Genomic DNA, 23,434 nt, shown 5'->3' with positions numbered 1-23,434 from the left:
TTTCTGTCTCTGCCTTTAGCGGAAGCCTGCCCTGTGTTTTATGAAGGCATTAGTGGTGTGATCCTTGGACTCCCAAGTAAAGCATTGAATGAAACCTTGGATTTGATCGATGCTAATGAAGCTGAAAAAGAAGCCATTGGAAAAATCCGGGATTGCTTCACTGAAGCAGGACCTGAGAACAGGTTTAATAATCTGAAATTTAAGGTAACTTACCTTTACCCACACTTACCTTGAAAACTCACGTGCAGCATAGTTCAGTATGCCACATGGTAATAGATCATTCAATCATGGGATGTGTGATAGAGCTATAAACAAAGAACCACATAAACCTTTTGCCCCAACCTGCAGGACCTGTAATATGCAAGCACAGTCCACCTGCACATCCAGCCTCTTGTTATCGAATATGTCCATATCATGTCAATCAGCTCACACAGAACGGGGGACTACTGTCAGTACACTAGGACAAGTGTGTTGACTTCTGTAATTTTCTTTTCTCAGTGAGAGGAAGTAGCACTGGAGGAGTATCACTTTAATCTTTGCAGGAAACGAAGCATTCAGCTCACACATGTGTAGCAGTCCTGTCATCTCTACTTTAAGAATATTTAAAAGGAGTCCCAGCTTATAGGTCTCCTTCCAGCATGGGACTCCCTGGCTTTATAAGCTTTCTGGCCCGTGGTCACATCACCTCCTCTTTATCCCTTTTTGATGGCCATTGCTCTAGCACACAGCCCCATTTCCACCGACATGTTCTCGTGCCTATAAGCCAGAATTTCCACGCTGGTGTTTTGGCACCTAATATCCTGGGGCAGCTTCTAGGTACGTGCGGCATCTTTTTGGTGTGGTTGTTTTTCTTGTGATACAGTATTTGAGATTTTTGAACAGTCTCTGCATATTTTCCTCAAATTGTTAATCATTCAAAAAAGAGAGGTTTGCCACAATCCAGAGTTTCATGCACTAATAGAAGTTCACAGGGCACAAGGGGTTGTTTATGACACCTGCATGCACATTCCGTGCACCCAGCACACCTGAAAGAATAGGCTCAGGTGCAGGAAGTGTGACCCAAACCCAGACTCCAGCACCTTGCTCCTCCCTCAGGACCAGCCCCGGCTGTGCCCTGCTGATCCTTGCCATCTCCTCCCCTTCCTGACTCGGCTGGTGGCTCTGTCTCCCTCCTGACACTGGTGCCTGGGCTACTAGGGAGCCATCCTCCCCCTGGTGCCTCCTGGCAACCCCCTCTCCAATGGTGGGTCTGTGGGCAGAGGTTCTTGCTGGGGATGGGGCTGAATCCCTGAAAGTGAGGTGTGAGTTGATCCTGGGGAGACAGGATAGCCTGGCTGTGGGCTCAGGTCCTGTCCCTCTGCCTCCTCTCCCTTCCAGGTGTCCATCATCTTCAGCAAGGATTGCAACGGCTATAAATTGTCCTCGGTGGTGAATGCTGTTATAGGATTGGTTTCCAGTCTGCTCTCTTTGGTGTGATAAGCTTTGCCAGTTGTGCCTGCTCTGCACTTGATCTTCCTGCCCTGTTCTCCTTCTGTTCCTGAAGCTGGAATCCAGACACCTTTCCCACCTGATGTGGCCTCTATCAGGCTGGCTCTAATAAAGTAACTGCAGTATACTCACTGTGCCAAGTGTCTGTGTTCTGTTCAGGGAGGATGTGAGGCAGGAGGTCTTGAGTGATGGTAAGAAGTGACACATGTGGTCATTGAGAGCTTGGGGACCAGGGTCAGACAGAACCTATACCCCGTCCCTGGCAAGCTGTGGGAGTATGGACAAGGTTGTTCTAACTTTCCAAGTCATTCTGTCATCTGCTACACGGGGATTTTGTGTGAAGATTAAGCAAAATAACAAATGTGTAACCCATGACGTCACCAGCCTGGCAGGGTAAAATTGTTGTTTTGGGGCACAGATAACATATGTCTCACTCGGGCCTTCAGCCAAGTTTCAAAGTCTCCACTCCCTCTGGTTATTGACAGGTGACTTCAGAGATGACCTAAGATGGTCATCACTGGCCCCCTCTTTCTCCCAGTGACATTCAACATTTTCTACTCCTTAGGTGGGTGTCTTCTGAGGAGCCAGCGTTTCTTCAGGGACACTTAGTGCCACTGCTGTTCTTGGTCCTGCACTGGGGACCAGGAACCCCAAGAAGTATTGAACTAGGAGGAAGGGAGTGACTGGAAGAAGCTACCCCAGTGAGAAATTTGTTTCCATGGAAATAACTCATGCTGTGAACTGTGAATTGCAGATATGTCCACTTGGTCTCCTGTCCCAAATCCTCCACCCACCTTTTAAAAGCATGAAATGGGTAGTTACTATAGGAGATTTATGAGGCTACAAGGGAGGGACTAGACTTTAGCCCTGTTTTCTAGGGTCTAGCGCAACATCAGGCTACAGTCAGCATGACCCACATAAAGATTGGCATAACTGGTAAGATATCTCTACCTTCTAACCAGGCAGGCATAAGTTTACACACTGGTAACTAAACTTGGGACTTGGGACTAGTGGTTAGGGCCTTGAGTCTCAACTCTTCTCTGACTTGCTGTGTGAAGTTAGGTATTAAATATACTGAATCACTCTTCTACACCTTGATTTCACATGTACCAAGTTCTGTATGCTCTGCTAGATTTAGTATATGTGTTTGTGCAGCTTGGTTGATTCAGTTGTATCTGATTCTGCGACTTTATGGGTTGTATCCTGCCAAGCAGCTCTGTCATGGGATTCTTCAGTCAAGAATACTTGAGTGGGTTGCTGTGCCCTCCTTCAGGGGATCTTCCCAACCCACAGATCACTCCAGGTCTCCCGCATTTTGGGCAGATTCTTTACTGTCTGAGCCTCCAAAGAAGCCTCTGACTCACCTCCCCATAAATAAATTTTTGTTCTAATGAAGATGACTTAAAGTTTACCTCCAAAACTAAATTCTTCAAGTCAGCCAAGAAAATTGAGATAAATAGGAACTATAAGGAGGATTGTTTTCACCAAGTATTACAATAGAAGTTTGTCCCCATAAATAATCTAGTTTTAGTGGAAGAATAGATATTTGGTCATTGTGGCAGAAGACAAAACACATAGATAGAATCAAAGATACTTTAATATATAATAACAAGTTTATTGAATCATGGAGTAGCCTTTTAAAAAATGACATTGAGAAAAATGACCAAAAGTTTAAACAATCTAGATGGATCTCCCAAGCCTTTTCCTGTGGATTTATGTGGAGTAATTCTTTAATTGCCATCATCCCAGTAGTTAATTATTCATTTGTCACAGCTCATTTCTCCTCCACCCCCACCCCACTCTTTTGTATTGACTTTCATGACATTACAGTTTGTTTTTCTCCTGCTCTACTGGAAGATCCTTCTCAGGTCTCTATGGTCGAGTCCTATACAAGGGATCAGTCTCTGCATGTCTTTCCTTCCATATATGTGTTCAGTTTGTTAGTGATATCATCCAGCTTCATTTTAACCTTAGTCGTAACATTTGAATTTAAATCTCCAGCCCCACAACTAAAACATTGAAGAGCACAGAATTGATCCTTGCTTAATATTTATTTAATTTTTTTTTACACCTCTAAACTTTTAGCGAGGAACAAATATACACACAATTTATATAAACGGATAGACTCTTCAAAGGAAAATTCAACCAAATAATGTTTTCCCTTAAAAGTAGCAGGTAGTTTGCACTTCCCTGATGGCTGTCAGTGTTTCTGACTCTGAGCTTCCACTACAGGGTGAACAGATTCAATGCCTGGTAGAGAACTAGTATCCTACATTGTCCCTAGCCAGAAACATACAAACAGTTAGTTTAATGTAATCCCAATAAAAAAAAAACAACATGATTTTTTTTGAGGGGTTTCACATGAGAGTCTGTTTGTATTTGCATATTTATTAAGTAATTTATTATTTGTCCCACTGTGCAGCATGCAGAATCTTAGTTCCCTGAACCAGGGATCGAACCCTAGCCCACTGCAGTGGAAGAATGGAATCTTAACTAAGGGACCATCAGAGCAGTCCAAAAATTTTTTAAAGTGGTATTCTTATAAAATTGATCTTGTTGTTATCGTTGTTCAGTCACTCAGTCATGTCCTACTCTTTGCAACCCCATGGACTGCAGCATGCTAGGCTTCCCTGTCCTCCACTATCTCCTGGAGTTTGTTCAAACTCATGTCCATGGAGTCAATGATGCCATCCAACCATCTCATTTTCTGTTGCTCCCTTCTCCTTCTGCCCTCAGTCTTTCCTAGCTTCAGAGTCTTTTCCAATAGTCAGCTCTTCACATCAGATGGCCTAAGTATGAGAAACTCAGTTTCAGTATCAGTCCTTACAATGAATGTTCAGGGTTGATTTCCTTTAGAATTGACTGGTTTGATCTCCTTGCATCCAAGGGACTCTCAAGAGTCTTCTCCAGCACCACAGTTTGAAAGCATCAATTTTTTGGCTTTCAGCCTTTCTGTATGGTCCAACTCTCACATACATACGTGACTACTGGAAAAACCATAGCTTTGACTATATGGACCTTTGTCAGCAGTGTTGTCTGTGCTTTTTAATACTGTGTCTAGCTTTGCCATGGCTTTTCTTCCACGGAGCAAGCGTCTTTTGATTTCATGGCTGCAGTCACCATCCACTGTGATTTTGAGGCCCAAGAAAATAAAGTCAGTCATTGTTTCAATTTTTTCCTCATCTATTTGCCATCTATTTACCTCATATCTGAGGTAATTAATATTTATCCCAGCAGTCTTGATTCCTGCTTGTGATTCATCATCAGTCCTGCATATTCATTGGAAACTGATGCTGAAGCTAAAGCTCCAATACTTTGGTCACCTGATGTGAAAAATTGACTCATTAGAAAAGACCCAGATGCTGGGAAAGATAGAAGGCAGAAGGAGAAGGGGACAACAGAGGATTTGATGGTTGGATGGCATTACTGACTCGATTGACCTGAGTTTGAGCAAGCTCCAGGAGTTGTGATGGACAGGGAAAACTGAAGTGCTGCAGTCTATGGGATTGTAAAGGTTTGGACATGACTGTGCAACTGAAATGAACTGACTTGTCATGAAGTCATGGGACAGGATACCATGATCTTGTTTTCTGAATGTTGAGTTTTAAGCCAACCTTTTTATTCTCCTCTTTCACTTTCATCAGAGGCTATTTTAGTTATTCTTCACTTTCTGCCATAAGGTTGGTGTCATCTGCATAAGTGAGGTTATTGACATTTCTCCTGACCAACCTTGATAGTATATTAAAAAGCAGAGACATTACTTTGCCAACATAGGTCCGTCTAGTCAAGGCTATGGTTTTTCCCATGGTCACGTATGGCTGTGAGAGTTGGACTGTGAAGAAAGCTGATTGCCGAAGAATTGATGCTTTTGAACTGTGGTGTTGGAGAAGACTCTTGAGAGTCCCTGTACTGCAAGGAGATCCAACCAGTCCATTCTAAAGGAGATCAATCCTGGGTGTTCATTGGAAGGACTGATGCTAAAGCTGAAACTGCAATACTTTGGCCACCTCATGCAACGAGTTGACTCACTGGAAAAGACTCTGATGCTGGAAAAGTTTGGGGGTGGGAGGAGAAGGGGACGACAGAGAATGAGATGGCTGGATGGCATCATTGACTCTATGGACATGAGTTTGAGTGAACTCCGGGAGTTGGTGATGGACAGGGAGGCCTGGCGTGCTGTGATTCCTGGGGTCGCGGAGAGTTGGACACGACTGAGCGACTGAAATGAACTGAACTGAACTGAACTGATCTTGATTCCAGCTTGTGCTTCATCCAGCCCAGCATTTTGCATGATGTACTCTGCATATAAGTTAAATAAGCAGGGAGACAATATGCAGCCTTGATGTACTCCTTTCCCAATTTGGAACCAGTCTGGAATTCCATGTCCAGTTCTAACTGTTGCTTCTTGACCTGCATACAGATTTATCAGGAGGCAGGTCAGGTGGTCTGATATTCCCATCTCCTGAAGAATTTTCCAGTTTGTTGTGATCCACACAGTCAAAGGCTTTGGCATAGTCAGTGAAGCAGATGTAGATGGTTTTCTGGAACTCTCTTTCTTTTGATCCAATGGATGTTAGCAATCTGATCTCTGGTTCCTCTGCCTTTTCTAAATCCAGCTTGAACATCTGGAAGTTCATGCTTCACATACTGTTGAAACCTGGCTTAGAGAATTTAAGCATTACTAGCGTGTGAGATGAGTGCAATTGTGTGGTAGTGTAAGCATTCTTTGGCATTGCCTTTCTTTGGGACTGGAATGAAAACTGACCTTTTCCAGTCCTGTAGACACTCCTGAGTTTTCCATATTTGCTGGCATATTGAGTGCAGCACTTTCACAGCATCAACTTTTAGGATTGGAAACAGCTCAACTGGAATTCCATCACCTTCACTAGCTTTGTTTGTAGTGATGCTTCGTAAGGCCCATTTGACTTTGCATTCCAGGATGTCTGGCTCTAGTCCAGTGATCACACCATTGTGGTTATCCGGGTCATGAAGATCTTTTTTGTATAGTTCTTCTGTGTTTTCTTGCCACCTCTTAATATCTTCTGCTTCTATTAGGTCTGTACCATTTCTGTCCTTTATTGTGCCCATCTTTGCATGAAATGTTCCCTTGGTATTTCTAATTTTCTTGAAGAGATCTCTAGTCTTTCCCATTCTATTGTTTTCCTCTATTTCTTTGTATTGATCACTGAGGAAGGCTTTCTTATTTCTCCTTGCTATTCTTTAGAACTCTGCATTCAAATGGGTATATCTTTCCTTTTCTCCTTTGCCTTTTGTGTCTCTTCTTTACTCAACTATTTGTAAGGCCTCCTCAGACAACCATTTTGCCTTTTTGCATATCTTTTTCTTGGGTATGGTCTTGACCACTGCCTCCTGTACAATGTCATGAACCTCTATCCATAGTTCTTCAGGAACTCTGTCTATCAGATCTAATCCCTTGAATCTATTCATCACTTCCACTGTATAACCATAAGGGATTTGATTTAGGTCATACCTGAACTGTCTAGTGGTTTTCCCCACTTTCTTCAATTTAAGTTGAATTTTACAATAAAGAATTCATGATCTGAGCCACAGTCAGCTCCTGGTCTTGTTTTTGCTGATGGTATAGAGCTTCTCTATCTTTGGCCGTAAAGAATATAATCAATCTGATTTCGGTATTGACCATCATGTGTAGAGTCTTCTCTTGTGTTATTGGAAGAGGGTGTTTGCTATGACCAGTGCGTTCTCTTGGCAAAACTTGATTTTGAGCTGCTTCATTTTGTACTCCAAGGTCAAATTTGCCTGTTACTCCAGGTATTTCTTGACTTCCTACTTTTGCATTCTAACCTCCTATAATGAAAAGGATATATACTTTGGATGTTAGTTCTAGAAGGTCTTGTAGGTCTCCAGGGAAGGATAGTGGAGTGGCTTGCCATGCCTTCCCCTCCAGAGGATCTTCCCGACCCAGCTATTGAACCCACGTCTCATTATCTTTCCTGCATTGGCAGGCGGGTTCTTTACCATAGCATCCCCTGAGAAGCCTTGTGTAGGAATCCTTGTTTATTTTGGATATTAACTTCTTGTCAGATATGTGGTTTGAAAATATGTTCCCATTATATAGATGGCCTTTCACTCTGTTGATGATTTCCTTTGCTATGCTTTGGATTTATTATCCAAGAAATTATTACCAAAACCCATGTCATACAGTTATCCCCCTATATTTCCTTCTAGTAATTTTACATTTTTAGGCATCATGTTTCAGGGTTTAATCTATTTTAAAATGTTTTGTGTTTGTGGTCTAAGAATCAAATTTCATTCTTTTCCTTCTCTATATTCAGTGGTTCCCACACCATTTATGGAAAAGAACATCTTTCTCCATTTTGTATTCCTGCAAACCTTGTCAAAGATCTGCGTGTGTGTATGTGTGTGTGTTTTCTAAGGTCTCTATTATGTTCCACTGGTCTATGAGTCCACATGTCGGTATCATACTATTTTAATGACTGCAACTTTGTAATATGTTTTGAAATGAGGAGTGGTGTCTCCAGGTTTGTTTTTCTTTCTCAAGGTTGTTTTAGCTATTCAGAGTCCTTTGTGGTTGCCAATGATTTTTATGACCATTTTTCTAGTTCTGTAAAAAGTGCCTTGGGATTCACACAGGGCCTTCTTTGACTGTTTATATCATTTTGGGTGGTATGGATATTTTAAAAACATTCATCTTCCAATTGATGAATATGGGATGTTGTTCTGCTTCTTTGTGTCTTCTTTAGGGTTTTTCATCAGTAGTTTGTAGTTTTCAGGGTAGAAGGATTTCCCCTCTGTGATTCATTCTATTCCTATGTTTTTTATCTTTTCTTAATTTCCTTTTTGGAGCTTTCATTTTTAGTGTACAGAAACATAACTGTTGTGGTCCTCAGCACTGACTCTGAGTACAGCAGGGAGGGACTAGGGCAGACAGTAGTGATTGCTAGTGCCAGAAATGTGCACATGCTTAGCTGTGAGTCTGTAGGTGAATGCATAGGACAGCAATATATGCACAATGGCAAGGACAGGGCCTGTGATAGGATCTGGGGTGGATTGCAGGCACAAGTTCAGTTGCTGAGGTCAGAGCTGGTGGCATATACATAACTGGCTTCGGGACAAGGACTAGCTTTGCTGCATGTATGATGGCTGCGCTGAGTTCCAGGGAGGCACTGGCTATTCATGGGTTCTGTTAGGGAGAGTGGAGGGACTCAGCACCAGGAGTCTGAGACGTAAAACCCTGTGAGAACTTCTGTGCTGAGATCGCTGGGCACATGCAGTGGCTGTGCAGGCTGTTGGTTTCCTCTATAGCTTCCACTCATTTTAATTTGTGCTGCTGTTACAGGAAATGCACTGACAGAATGATTGGCCAAGACATCCTGGAAACGAATCCAATCACCATAAAATCCAAGACTGAGAGCCACATGGCAGAGCAGTTCTCCTGAGTTCCCTTTCCCTACTGCTTTCTGCCCTGCCTCCCCTTTCCAGTAAAGTCTCTTCCTTTGTCAGCACGTGTCTCCTCGGACAATTCATTTCTGAGTGTTAGGCAAGAACCCCCTTTGAACCCTAGAAAGTGTCCCTTCCTGCAACACTACTGTGTTGCTTCAGCTTCTTTAGTGAACTCCCGAGCTGTGTCAGAACTATGTTGTTTTTCTCATTGGTGGCTTAGAGACTGGAATCTCCTACTGAACCATCCTCCTGACATTACTCTGTATGTTTTTTAATCAGTTTCTCACTTTCTACGCATCTCCTGCTGGTATGTGAATAAGGATTACCTTGAATCTAAAGATCGATAGAATTATTATCATTATTGAGTCTTTAAAAATAAGCCTGGTACATGTCTCCATTTAATTATGACTTTTACATTTCTCAGAAATTAATGTTTTATACAGTTTCCATTTTATAGGTCTTGTACATATTTTATTAATTCTCTGCCAAAATATTTCATGTTTTTGGTGCTATTATAAATGACATTTAATTTCAATTTTGAATTGTTTGTTGTCTCTATATAAAATACACTTGAGTTTTATATATTGACTTGTATTTTACAAATATGCTAATCTCACTTATATGTCCCCTGGAGAAGAAGATTACAACACACTCCCATATTCTTGCCTAGAGAATTCCATGAACAGAGAATCATGGCAGGCTATAGTCCATGGGGTCAGAAAGAGTTGGACACAACTATGTGACTAACACACAGTTATATGTCCTAACGGTGTTTTTGTAGATTCTTTAGGTTTTTCTCTGAAGAGAGAGAATAATTTAAATATAATTTACTCTGAAGAGAATTTGAGATTTACACTTTGAACTGTAGTTTGCTTTCATGATTTCTCACCTTACTGCACTTGTGAGAGCTTCCAGTCCAATGTTGAATAGAAATGGAAAGAGTAGGCACCTTTCCCTTTTCCTTGATCATAGGAGAAACAATTCAGCCTTTGTTCATTAAATGCAGTGTTAGTTGAAGTCTTCTTTATTTTTGATGACATTTATTAGATTGAGTCTATGTTCTTCTATTACTATTGTAGTGAATAATATAATGGCTGTTGAATTTTTTCAATTTTTCTGCATTTTAAAAAATTATTTATTTTAATTGGAGGCTAATTATTTTACAATATTATAGTGGTTTTTGCCTTACATTGACATGAATCAGCCATGGGTGTACATGTGTTTCCCATCCTGAACCTCCCTGCTACCTCCCTCCCCATCCCATTCCTCAGGGTCATCCCAGTGCACCAGCCCTGAGCACCAGGTCTCATGCATCAAACTTGGACTGGCAATCTATTTTACATATGCCTATATATATGTTTCAATGCTATTCTCTCAAATCATCCCACCCTTGCCTTCTCCCACAGAGTCCAAAAATCTGTTCTATACATCTGTGTCTCTTATGCTATCTTGCATATAAGGTCATTGTTACCATCTTTCTAAATTCCATATATATGTGTTAATATACTGTATTGGTATTTTTCTCTCTGACTGACTTCACTCTGTATAATAGGCTCCAGTTTCATCCACCTCATTAGAACTGATTCAAATACCTTCTTTTTAATAGCTGAGTAATATTCCATTGTGTATATGTACCACAGATTTTTTATCCATTCGTCTGCCGATAGACATCAAGGTTGCTTCCATGTCCTCAGTTCAGTCCAGTCGCTCAGTCGTGTCCGACTCTTTGCAACCCCATGAATCACAGCACGCCAGGCCTCCCTGTCCATCATCAACTCCCGGAGTACACTCAAACTCATGTCCATCAAGTCAGTGATGCCATCCAGCCATCTCATTCTCTGTTGTCCCCTTCTCCTCCCACCCCCAATCCTTCCCAGCATCAGAGTCTTTTCCACTGAGTCAACTCATCACATGAGGTGGCCAAAGTATTGGAGTTTCAGCTTTAGCATCAGCCCTTCCAATGAACACCCAGGATTGATCTCCTTTAGAATGGACTGGTTGGATCTCCTTGCAGTCCAAGGGACTCTCAAGAGTCTTCTCCAGCACCACAGTTCAAAAGCATCAATTCTTCGGCGATCATCTTTCTTCACAGTCCAACTCTCACATCCATACATGACCACGGGAAAAACCATAGCCTTGACTAGACGGACCTTGGTTGGCAAAGTAATGTCTCTGCTTTTTAATATACTATCAAGGTTGGTCATAACTTTCCTTCCAAGGAGTAAGCGTCTTTTAATTTCCTGGCTGCAATCAGCATCTGCAGTGATTTTGGAGCCCAAAAAAATAAAGTCTGACACTGTTTCCACTGTTTCCCCATCTATTTCCCATGAAGTGATGGGACCAGATGCCATGATCTTTGTTTTCTGAATGTTGAGCTTCAAGCCAACCTTTTCACTCTCCTCTTTCACTTTCATCAAGAGGCTTTTTAGTTCCTCTTCACTTTCTGCCATAAGGATGGTGTCATCTGCATATCTGAGATTATTGAGATTTCTCCCAGCAATCTTGATTCCAGCCTGTGCTTCTTCCAGCCCAGCGTTCCTCATGATGTACTCTGCATATAAGTTAAATAAGCAAGGTGACAATATACAACCTTGACGTACTCCTTTTCCTATTTGGAACAAGTCTGTTGTTCCAGTTCCAGTTCTAACTGTAGCTTCCTGACCTGCATACACGTTTCTCAAGAGGCAGGTCAGGTGGTCTGGTATTCCCATCTCTTTCAGAATGTTCCACAGTTTATTGTGATCTACACAGTCAAAGGCTTTGGCATAGTCAATGAAGCAGAAATAGATGTTTTTCTGGAACTCTCTTGCTTTCTCCATGATCCAGCGGACATTGGCAATTTGGTCTCTGGTGCCTCTGCCTTTTCTAAACCCTGCTTGAACATCTGGAAGTTCACGGTTCACTTATTGCTGAAGCCTGGTTGGAGAAATTTGGGCATGACTTTACTAGCATGTGAGATGAGTGCAATTGTGCGGTAGTTTGAGCATTCTTTGGCATTGCCTTTCTTTGGGATTGGAATGAAGACTGACCTTTTCCAGTCCTGTGGCCACTGCTGAGTTTTCCAAATTGGCTGGCATATTGAGTGCAGCACTTTCACAGCATCATCTTTCAGGATTTGAAATAGCTTAGCTGGAATTCCATCACCTCCACTAGCTTTGTTCGTAGTGATGCTCTCTAAGGCCCACTTTACTTCACATTCCAAGATGTCTGGCTCTAGCTGAGTGATCATGCCATCGTGATCATCTTGGTCGTGAAGCTCTTTTTTGTACAGTTCTTCCATGTATTCTTAATATCTTCTGCTTCTGTTGGGTCCACACCATTTCTGTCCTTTATTGAGCCCATCTTTGCATGAAATGTTCCCTTCCATGTCCTAGCTATTATAAACTGTGCTGCGATGAACACTGGGGTACATGTGTCTCTTTCAATTCTGATCTCCTCGGTGTATATGCCCAGCAGTGGGATTGCTGGGTCATATGGCAGTTCTATTTCCAGTATTTTAAGGAATCTCCACACTGTCCTCCATAGCGTCTGTATTAGTTTGCATTTCTCCACACCTTCCCTAGCATTTATTGTTTGTAGACTCTTTGATAGCAGCCATTGAGACCAGCGTGAGATGGTACCTCATTGTGGTTTTGATTTGCATTTCTCTGATGAGTGCCGTTGAGCAACTTTTAATGTGTTTGTTAGCCATCTGTATGTCTTCTTCGGAGAAATGTTTAGTTCTTTAGCCCATTTTTTTGATTAGGTCATTTATTTTTCTGGAATTGAGCTGTATGAGCTGCTTGTATATTTTTGAGATTAATTCTTTGTCAGTAGCTTCATTTCCTGCATGTTTTGATATATAGTTTTACCTCTTCCTTTCCAGTCTGTATTTCTTTTGTTTTACTGGTCAGAACTGCCAGTAAAATATCAAAATATCAATACCAAAATATCAAGAAAGTGGGCATCTTTGCCTTCTGCTCAATTTTAGGAGGAAATCATTCAATCTTTCCCCATGGTATTGTCAGTTGTAGGTGGTTATGTAACTCATAATGCTATGAAGTATACTTTTCTCTTAGTTTATTGATGTGTTTTATTATGAATGCTTTTATTTTTAAGAATTTATTTTAATTGGAGGATAATTGCTTTACAATATTTGTTGGTTTCTGCCATACATCGATATAAATCATCCATAGGTGTACACATGTCCCCTCCCTCTTGAACCTCCTTCCCACCTCCCACCCATCCCTCTACCCCAGGTGAATGTTTTTGTTTTTAAAATATATTTTCTGCATCTGTTATGAGGATCATATGTCTTTTCCCCATTATTCTGTTAATATGGTGAATTACCTTGATTGATTTTGAATGTTAAACCAAACTTGCAGTGTAAGAATAAACATCACTTGTATTTATGTGCCACTTCTTTTGTGTGTGTCCAGATTTTACTTGCTAATGTTATGTTAATTTTTTGAGGGTGTATGTTTATGAATGGTCTCTGTCCATGGTTTTCTGGTAATACTTTTTCCTGAAAATATATGAGAAAATACTGGCCTCAAGAGATGGATTGGAAGGAGGAACAAGATGGCGGAGGAATAGGACGGCAAGACCACTCTCTCCTCCACAAATTCATCAAAAGAACATTTGAACGCGAGTAAAGTCCACAAAACAACTTCTGAATGCTGGCAGAGGACGTCAGGCACCCAGAAAAGCAGCCCATTGTCTTCGAAAGGAGGTAGGAAAAAACATAAAAGATAAAAAGCGAGACAAAAGAAGTAAGGACGGAGCTCCGTCCCGGGAAGGGAGGCTTTAAAAAGAGAGAAGTTTCCAAACACCAGGAAACATTCTCACTGGCGAATCTGTGGTGAGCCTTGGAAGCTCAGAGGGCCACATAACCCTCTTTTTTTTTTTTTAAGATTTTTTTAAAACCCACAGATTACCCGCCAAATGGTAACTCCCAGTGGAGAAGCAGCGCAGACGCCTGCATACGCCATTAGCAAGCGGGGGCTGGGCAGGGAGGAGCCGGCTGAACTGCTTAGAGTGAGGACTGGGCTTGAATGCCGCGAGAACAATTTGAGAGAACTGGGGAAAGCAAAGCAGACTGTGGGATAGCTTCCCCACAAAAAGGCGGAAAGCTCTAACCTATGACTCGGCCAGCCCCGCTCACAGAATAAAGGACTGAGCAGAGCGAGCCGGCTGCGGTCGGCCCATCCCCCATCCCCCGCCGAGACAGGCAGGGAGCGCAGCCAGAGCCGGAGCGGGCAACCGCGGCCCCAGAAAGGCATCCGATACAAACTGCAGACAGGCTTGTTGCTAATCAGGATTTCTTGGGCTCGGGCCGGTCGATATCCCCCTGAGAAGGTGCACCGGTCGTACACCCAGAAAACTGAGTGGCGGGGACTGGGGAGGCGATAAGTCGCAGAGACCGCGCTCACCAAACACCTGGTCCCCTGAGCTGCTCGGACCGGGGAAGGCACAAAACGCAGGCCCAACCAAGTCTGCGCCTTTGTGGAGTACCTGAGAATCTGAACTTGAGCCGCTCAGACCTGGGAAGTGCATACAACCCGGTGCCGGCCTCGGACAGTTCCCGGCAGAGCAACCTAGAGCCTGTGCAGTATAGACTGGGACAGCATACGTGCTATGAGCGGGGGCAAACCCAGTGTGGCCGAGACGCTGCGAGCACTCCCCACAGAAGCCAGAGATATTCGACTGCAGCGTTCCTCCCTTCCCAGAACAGGACTGAACAACTGAGCCTTAAAAAGTGTCCACCCACCCCCTAGTATCAGGGCGGAAATTAGACACTGAAGAGACCAGCAGACAGAAGCTAAAACAGACGGAACCACCTTGGAAATGACAGATAGAGACGTCTAGAGACTACTCCAAGAATAAGACCAAAAACCAGAGGCAAGAGGCTTAAGCCCGAATCCTGAGAACACCAGAGAACTCCTGACTCCAGGGAACATTAATCGATAGGAGCTCATCAAACGTCTCCATACCTACGCTAAACCCAAGGGTCAACAAGTTCCAGAGCAAGACATACCACGCAAATTCTCCAGTAACACAGGAAACTAGCCCTGAGCTTCAATATACAGGCTGCCCAAAGTCACTCCAAACCCACTGACATCTCATAACTCATTACTGGACACTTCATTGCACTCCAGAGAGAAGAAATCCAGCTCCACCCACCAGAACACCGACACAGGCTTCCATAACCAGGGAACCTTGACAAGTCACCTGTCCAACCCCACACACAGCAAGGAAACTACATAATAAAGAGAACTCCACAAACGGCCAGAAGAGGGAAAGGCCACCCCAAGCAAAGCATTATAAGCAAGATGAAGAAGCAGAGAAATACCCAGCAAGTAAAGGAACAAGATAAATGCCCACCAACACAAACAAAAGAGGAAGATATAGGGAATCTATGAATCAAGGCAAATTGGATGTGGTCAAACAGGAGATGGCAAGAGTGAACGTCGACATTCTAGGAATCAGTGAATTAAAATGGACTGGAATGGGTGAATTTAACTCGGATGACCATTATATCTACTACTGTGGGCAGGAATCCCTTAGAAGAAATGGAGTAGCCATCATGGTCAACAAAAGAGTCCGAAATGCAGTACTTGGATGCAATCTTAAAAATGACAGGATGATTTCTGTTCGTTTCCAAGGCAAACCATTCAATATTACAGTAATCCAGGCCTATGCCCCAACCAGTACTGCTGAAGAAGCCGAAGTTAATCGGTTCTATGAAGACCTACAAGACCTTTTAGAACTAACACCCAAAAAAGATGTCCTTTTCATTATAGGGGACTGGAATGCAAAAGTAGGAAGTCAAGAAACACCTGGAGTAACTGGAAAATTTGGCCTTGGAGCACGGAATGAAGCAGGGCAAAGGCTAATAGAGTTTTGTCAAGAGAATGCACTGGTCATAGCAAACACCCTCTTCCAACAACACAAGAGAAGACTCTACACATGGACATCACCAGATGGTCAACACCGAAATCAGATTGATTATATTCTTTGCAACCAAAGATGGAGAAGCTGTATACAGTTAGCGATAACAAGATCAGGAGCTGACTGTGGCTCAGATCATGAACTCCTTATTGCGAAGTTCAGACTTAAATTGAAGAAAGTAGGGAAAACCACTAGACCATTCAGATATGACCTCAATCAAATCCCTTATGATTATGCAGTGGAAGTGAGAAATAGATTTAAGGGACTAGATCTGATTGATAGAGTGCCTGATGAACTCTGGACGGAGGTTCGTGACATTGTACAGGAGACAGGGACCAAGACCATCCCCATGGAAAAGAAATGCAAAAGAGCGAAATGGCTGTCTGAGGAGGCCTTACAAATAGCTGTAAAAAGAAGAGAGGCGAAAAGCAAAGGAGAAAAGGAAAGATATAAGCATCTGAATGCAGAGTTCCAAAGAATAGCAAGGAGAGATAAGAAAGCCTTCCTCAGTGATCAATGCAAAGAAATAGAGGAAAACAACAGAATAGGAAAAACAAGAGACCTCTTCAAGAAAATTAGAGATTCCAAGGGAACTTTTCATGCAAAGATGGGCTCGATAAAGGACAGAAATGGTATGGACCTAACAGAAGCAGAAGATATTAAGAAGAGGTGGCAGGAATACACAGAAGAACTGTACAAAAAAGATCTTCCCGACCAAGATAGTCACGATAATGTGATCACTGACCTAGAGCCAGACATCTTGGAATGTGAAGTCAAGTGGGCCTTAGAAAGCATCACTACGAACAAAGCTAGTGGAGGTGATGGAATTCCAGTTGAGCTATTTCAAGTCTTGAAAGATGATGCTGTGAAAGTGCTGCACTCAATATGCCAGCAGATTTGGAAAACTCAGCAGTGGCCACAGGACTGGAAGAGGTCAGTCTTCATTCCAATCCCAAAGAAAGGCAATGCCAAAGAATGCTCAAACTACCGCACAATTGCACTCATCTCACACGCTAGTAAAGTTATGCTCAAAATTCTCCAAGCCAGGCTTCAGCAGTATGTAAACCGTGAACTCCCAGATGTTCAAGCAGGTTTTAGAAAAGGCAGAGGCACCAGAGATCAAATTGCCAACATCCGCTGGATCATGGAGAAAGCAAGAGAGTTCCAGAAAAACATCTATTTCTGCTTCATTGACTATGCCAAAGCCTTTGACTGTGTGGATCACAATAAACTGTGGAACATTCTGAAAGAGATGGGAATCCCAGACCACCTGACCTGCCTCTTGAGAAACCTGTATGCAGGTCAGGAAGCAACAGTTAGAACCGGTCATGGAACAACAGACTGGTTCCAAATAGGAAAAGGTGTACGTCAAGGTTGTATATTGTCACCTTGCTTATTTAACTTATATGCAGAGTACATCATGAGGAACGCTGGGCTGGAAGAAGCACAAGCTGGAATCAAGATTGCTGGGAGAAATATCAATAACCTTAGATATGCAGATGACACTACCCTTATGGCAGAAAGTGAAGAGGAACTCAAAAGCCTCTTGATGAAAGTGAAAGAGGAGAGTGAAAAGGTTGGCTTGAAGCTCAACATTCAGAAAACAAAGATCATGGCATCTGGTCCCATCACTTCATGGGAAATAGATGGAAAAACAATGGAAACAGTGTCAGACTTTGTTTTTTTGGGCTCCAAAATCACTGCAGATGCTGATTGCAGCCATGAAATTAAAAGACGCTTGCTCCTTGGCAGGAAAGTTATGACCAACCTTGATAGTATATTAAAAAGCAGAGACATTACTTTGCCGACCAAGGTCCGTCTAGTCAAGGCAATGGTTTTTCCCGTGGTCATGTATGGATGTGAGAGTTGGACTGTGAAGAAAGCTGATCGCCGAAGAATCGATGCTTTTGAACTGTGGTGTTGGAGAAGACTCTTGAGAGTCCCTTATACTGCAAGGAGATCCAACCAGTCCATTCTAAAGGAGATCAATCCTGGATGTTCATTGGAGGGACTGATGCTAAAGCTGAAACTGCAATACTTTGGCCACCTCATGCGACGAGTTGACTCACTGGAAAAGACTCTGATGCTGGGAAAGGTTGGGGGCGGGAGGAGAAGGGGACGACGGAGAATGAGATGGCTGGATGGCATCACCGACTCTGTGGACATGAGTTTGAGTGTACTCCGGGAGTTGATGATGGACAGGGAGGCCTGGCGTGCTGTGATTCATGGGGTCGCGGAGAGTCGGACACGACTGAGCGACTGAACTGAACTGAACTGACATGAAAAAGAATTTCGAATTTTGGTGGTGAAAATGATTCAAAATCTTGAAAGCAAAATGGAGTTACAGATAAATAACCTGGAGAAAAGGATTGAGAAGATGGAAGAAAGGTTTAATAAGGACTTAGAGGAAATAAAAAAGAGTCAATATACAATGAATAATACAATAGATGAGATCAGAAACACTCTGGAGGGAACAAACAGTAGAATAACAGAGGCAGAAGACAGGATAAGCGAGCTAGAAGATAGAATTGTAGAAATAAATGAAACAGAGGGGAAAAAAGAAAAACAAATTAAAAGAAATGAGAACAATATTAGAGACCTCTGGGACAATGTTAAACGCTCCAACATTCGAATCATAGGAATCCCAGAAGAAGAAGACAAAAAGAAAGACCATGAAAGAATACTTGAGGAGATAATAGTTGAAAACTTCCCTAAAATAGGGAAAGAAATAATCACCCAAGTCCAAGAAACCCAGAGAGTCCCCAACAGGATAAACCCAAGGCGAAATACTCCTAGACACATATTAATCAAATTAACAAAGATAAAACACAAAGAAAAAATATTAAAAGCAGCAAGGGAAAAACAGCAAATAACACACACGGGGATTCCCATAAGGATAACAGCTGATCTTTCAATAGAAACTCTTCAGGCCAGGAGGGAATGGCAAGACATACTTAAAGTGATGAAAGAAAATAACCTACAGCCCAGACTACTGTACCCAGCAAGGATCTCATTCAAATATGAAGGAGAAATCAAAAGCTTTACAGACAAGCAAAAGCTGAGAGAATTCAGCATTACAAAACCAGCTCTCCAACAAATGCTAAAGGATCTTTCCTAGACAGGAAACACAGAAAGGGTGTATAAACTCGAACCCAAAGCAATAAAGAAAATGGCTACGGGATCGTACTTATCAATAATTACCTTAAACGTAAATGGGTTGAATGCCCCAACCAAAAGACAAAGGCTGGCTGAATGGATACAAAAACAAGACCCCCATATATGTTGTCTGCAAGAGACCCACCTCAAAACGAGGGACACATACAGACTGAAAGTGAAGGGCTGGAAAAAGATATTCCATGCAAATAGAGACCAAAAGAAAGCAGGAGTAGCAATACTCATATCAGATAAAATAGACTTTAAAACAAAGGCTGTGAAAAGAGTCAAAGAAGGAAACTACATAATGATCAAAGGATCAATCCAAGATGAAGATATAACAATTATAAATATTTATGCACCCAACATAGGAGCACCGCAATATGTAAGACAATTACTAACAAGTATGAAAGGGGAAATTAACAATAATGCAATAATAGTGGGAGATTTTAATACCCCACTTACATCTATGGATAGATCAACTAAACAGAAAATTAACAAGGAAACACAATCTTTAAATGATACAATAGACCAGTTAGACCTAATTGATATCTATAGGACATTTCACCCCAAAACAATGAATTTCACCTTTTTCTCAAGTGCACATGGAACCTTTTCCAGGATAGATCACATCCTGGGCCATAAATCTAGCCTTGGTAAATTCAAAAAAGTTGAAATCATTCCATGCATCTTTTCTGACCACAATGCAGTAAAATTAGATCTCAATTACGGGAGAAAAACTATTAAACATACCATCATATGGAGGCTGAACAACACGCTGCTGAACAACGAACAAATCATAGAAGAAATCAAAAGAGAAATCAAAATATGCATAGAAATGAATGAAAATGAAAACACAACAACCCAAAACCTCTGGGACACTGTAAAAGCAGTGCTAAGGGGGAAGTTCATAGCAATACAGGCACACCTCAAGAAACAAGAAAAAAGTCAACTAAATAACCTAACTCTACATCTAAAGCAACTAGAAAAGGAAGAAATGAAGAACCCCAGGGTCAGTAGAAGGAAAGAAATTGTAAAAATTAGGGCAGAGATAAATGCAAAAGAAACAAAAGAGACTATAGCAAAAATCAACAAAGCCAAAAGCTGGTTCTTTGAGAAGGTAAATAAAATTGACAAACCACTAGCCAGACTTATCAAGAAACAAAGGGAGAAGAACCAAATCAATAAAATTAGAAATGAAAATGGAGAGATCACAACTGACAACACAGAAATACAAAAGATTATTAGAGAATACTATCAGGAATTATATGGCAATAAAATGAATAACCTGGAAGAAATGGACAAATTCCTAGAAAAATACAACTTTCCAAAACTGAACCAGGAAGAAATAGAAAATCTGAATAGACCCATCACAAGCACGGAAATTGAAACTGTAATCAAAAATCTCCCAGCAAACAAAAGCCCAGGTACAGACGGCTTCACAGCTGAATTCTACCAAAAATTTAGAGAAGAGCTAATACCTATTCTACTCAAACTCTTCCAGAAAATTGCTGAGGAAGGGAAACTTCCAAACTCATTCTATGAGGCCACCATCACCCTAATCCCAAAACCTGGTAAAGACCCCACAAAAAAAGAAAACTACAGGCCAATATCACTGATGAACATAGATGCAAAAATCCTTAACAAAATTCTAGCAATCAGAATCCAACAGCATATTAAGAAGATCATACATCATGACCAAGTGGGCTTTATCCCAGGAATGCAAGGATTCTTCAATATCCGCAAATCAGTCAACGTAATACACCACATTAACAAACTGAAAAATAAAAATCATATGATTATCTCAATAGATGCAGAGAAAGCCTTCGACAAAATTCAACATCCATTTATGATAAAAACCCTCCAGAAAGTGGGAATAGAAGGGACATACCTCAACATAATAAAAGCTATATATGACAAACCCACAGCAAACATTATCCTCAATGGTGAAAAACTGAAAGCATTTCCCCTAAAGTCAGGAACAAGACAAGGGTGCCCACTCTCACCACTACTATTCAACATAGTTCTGGAAGTTTTGGCTACAGCAATCAGAGCAGAAAAAGACATAAAAGGAATACAAATTGGAAATGAAGAAGTAAAACTTTCACTGTTCGCTGATGACATGATCCTCTACACAGAAAACCCTAGAGACTCTACCAGAAAACTACTAGAGCTAATCAATGATTACAGTAACGTTGCAGGATATAAAATCAACACACAGAAATCCCTTGCATTCCTATACACTAATAATGAGAAAATAGAAAGAGAAATTAAGGAAACTATTCCATTCACTGTTGCAACGAAAAGAATTAAATACTTAGGAATATATCTACCTAAGGAAACAAAAGATTTGTACATAGAAAACTATAAAACACTACTGAAAGCAATCAAAGAGGACACTAATAGATGGAGAAATATACCATGTTCATGGATTGGAAGAATAAATATTGTAAAAATGAGTATACTACCCAAAGTAATTTATACATTCAATGCAATCCCTATCAAGCTACCAAAGATATTTTTCACAGAACTAGAACAAATAATCTCACAATTTGTATGGAAATACAAAAAACCTCGAATAGCCAAAGCAATCTTGAGGAAGAAAAATGGAACTGGGGGAATTAACCTGCTGGACTTCAGGCTCTACTACAAAGCCACAGTCATCAAGACAGTATGGTACTGGCATAAAGACAGAAATATAGATCAATGGAACAAAATAGAAAGCCCAGAGATAAATCCACGCATCTATGGACACCTCATCTTTGACAAAGGAGGCAAGAATATAAAATGGAGAAAAGACAGTCTCTTTAACAAATGGTGCTGGGAAAACTGGTCAGCCACTTGTAAAAAAATGAAACTAGAACACTTCCTAACACCATACACCAAAATAAACTCAAAATGGATTAGAGAGCTAAATGTAAGACCAGAAACTATAAAACTCCTAGAGGAGAACGTAGGCAAAACACTCTCCGACATAAATCACAGCAGGATCCTCCATGACCCACCTCCCAGAATATTGGAAATAAAAGCAAAAATAAACAAATGGGACCTAATTAAAATCAAAAGCTTCTGCACAGCAAAGGAAACTATAAGTAAGGTGAAAAGACAGCCTTCAGAATGGGAGAAAATATTAGCAAATGAAGCAACTGATAAAGGATTAATCTCCAAAATATACAAGCAGCTCCTTCAGCTCAATTCCAGAAAAATAAATCACCCAATCAAAAAATGGGCCAAAGAACTAAACAGACATTTCTCCAAAGAAGACATAAAGATGGCTAACAAACACATGAAAAAATGCTCAACATCCCTCATAATCAGAGAGATGCAAATCAAAACCACAATGAGATACCATTTCACACCAGTCAGAATGGCTGCTATCCAAAAGTCTACATGCAATAAATGCTGGAGAGCATGTGGAGAGAAAGGAACCCTCTTACATTGTTGGTGGGAATGCAAACTAGTACAGCCACTATGGAGAACAGTGTGGAGATTCCTCAAAAAATTGGAAATAGAGCTGCCATATGATCCAGCAATCGCACTCCTGGGCATACACACCGAGGAAACCAGAATTGAAAGAGACACGTGTACTCCAATGTTCATTGCAGCACTGTTTATAATAGCCAGGACATGGAAGCAACCTAGATGTCCATCTGCAGACGAATGGATAAGAAAGCTTTGGTACATATACACAATGGAGTATTATTCAGCCATTAAAAAGAATACATTTGAATCAGTTCTAATGAGGTGGATGAAACTGGAGCCTATTATACAGAGTGAAGTAAGCCAGAAAGAAAAACACCAATACAGTATACTAACACATATACATGGAATTTAGAAAGATGCAAATGATAACCCTGTATACGAGACAGCAAAAGAGACACAGATGTATAGAACAGTCTTTGGGACTCTATGGGAGAGGGTGAGGGTGGGATGATTTGGGAGAATGGCATTGAAACACGTATGTTGTCATATGTGAAACGAATCACTAGTTCAGGGTCAATGCATGTTATAGGATGCTCGGGGCTGGCATGCGGGGATGACCCAGAGGGAGGATAAAGGGAGGAGGGAGGTGGGAGGGGGGTTCAGGAGGGGGAACTTATGTAAACCCAGGGCAAATTCATATCAATGTATGGCAAAACCAACCAATATAATATTGTAAAATAATTTGCCTCCAATAAAAAATAAATTAATTACCTAAAAAAAAAAAAAGAAACAGAAAAAAAAAAAAAAGAGATGGATTGGGAAGGTTCATTTGTCCTCTGATATCTTGCATTTATATAGGATTGATACTATTTCTTCTTTATATATTTGATAAAATTATTTGATAAAATTCATCCCTATATCTACAGGCCTGGAATTTTCTACGTGTGACGGTTTAATTAAAGTTTATCTTTTCTGACAGATATAGAGCTATTCAGGG

The sequence above is a fragment of the Moschus berezovskii genome, chromosome 22, assembly GCF_049115385.1.
Source record: "Moschus berezovskii isolate FMDL1 chromosome 22, NW_MosBer_1.0, whole genome shotgun sequence".
Taxonomy (NCBI): domain Eukaryota; kingdom Metazoa; phylum Chordata; class Mammalia; order Artiodactyla; family Moschidae; genus Moschus; species Moschus berezovskii.
This window is presented reverse-complemented; position numbering follows the sequence as displayed.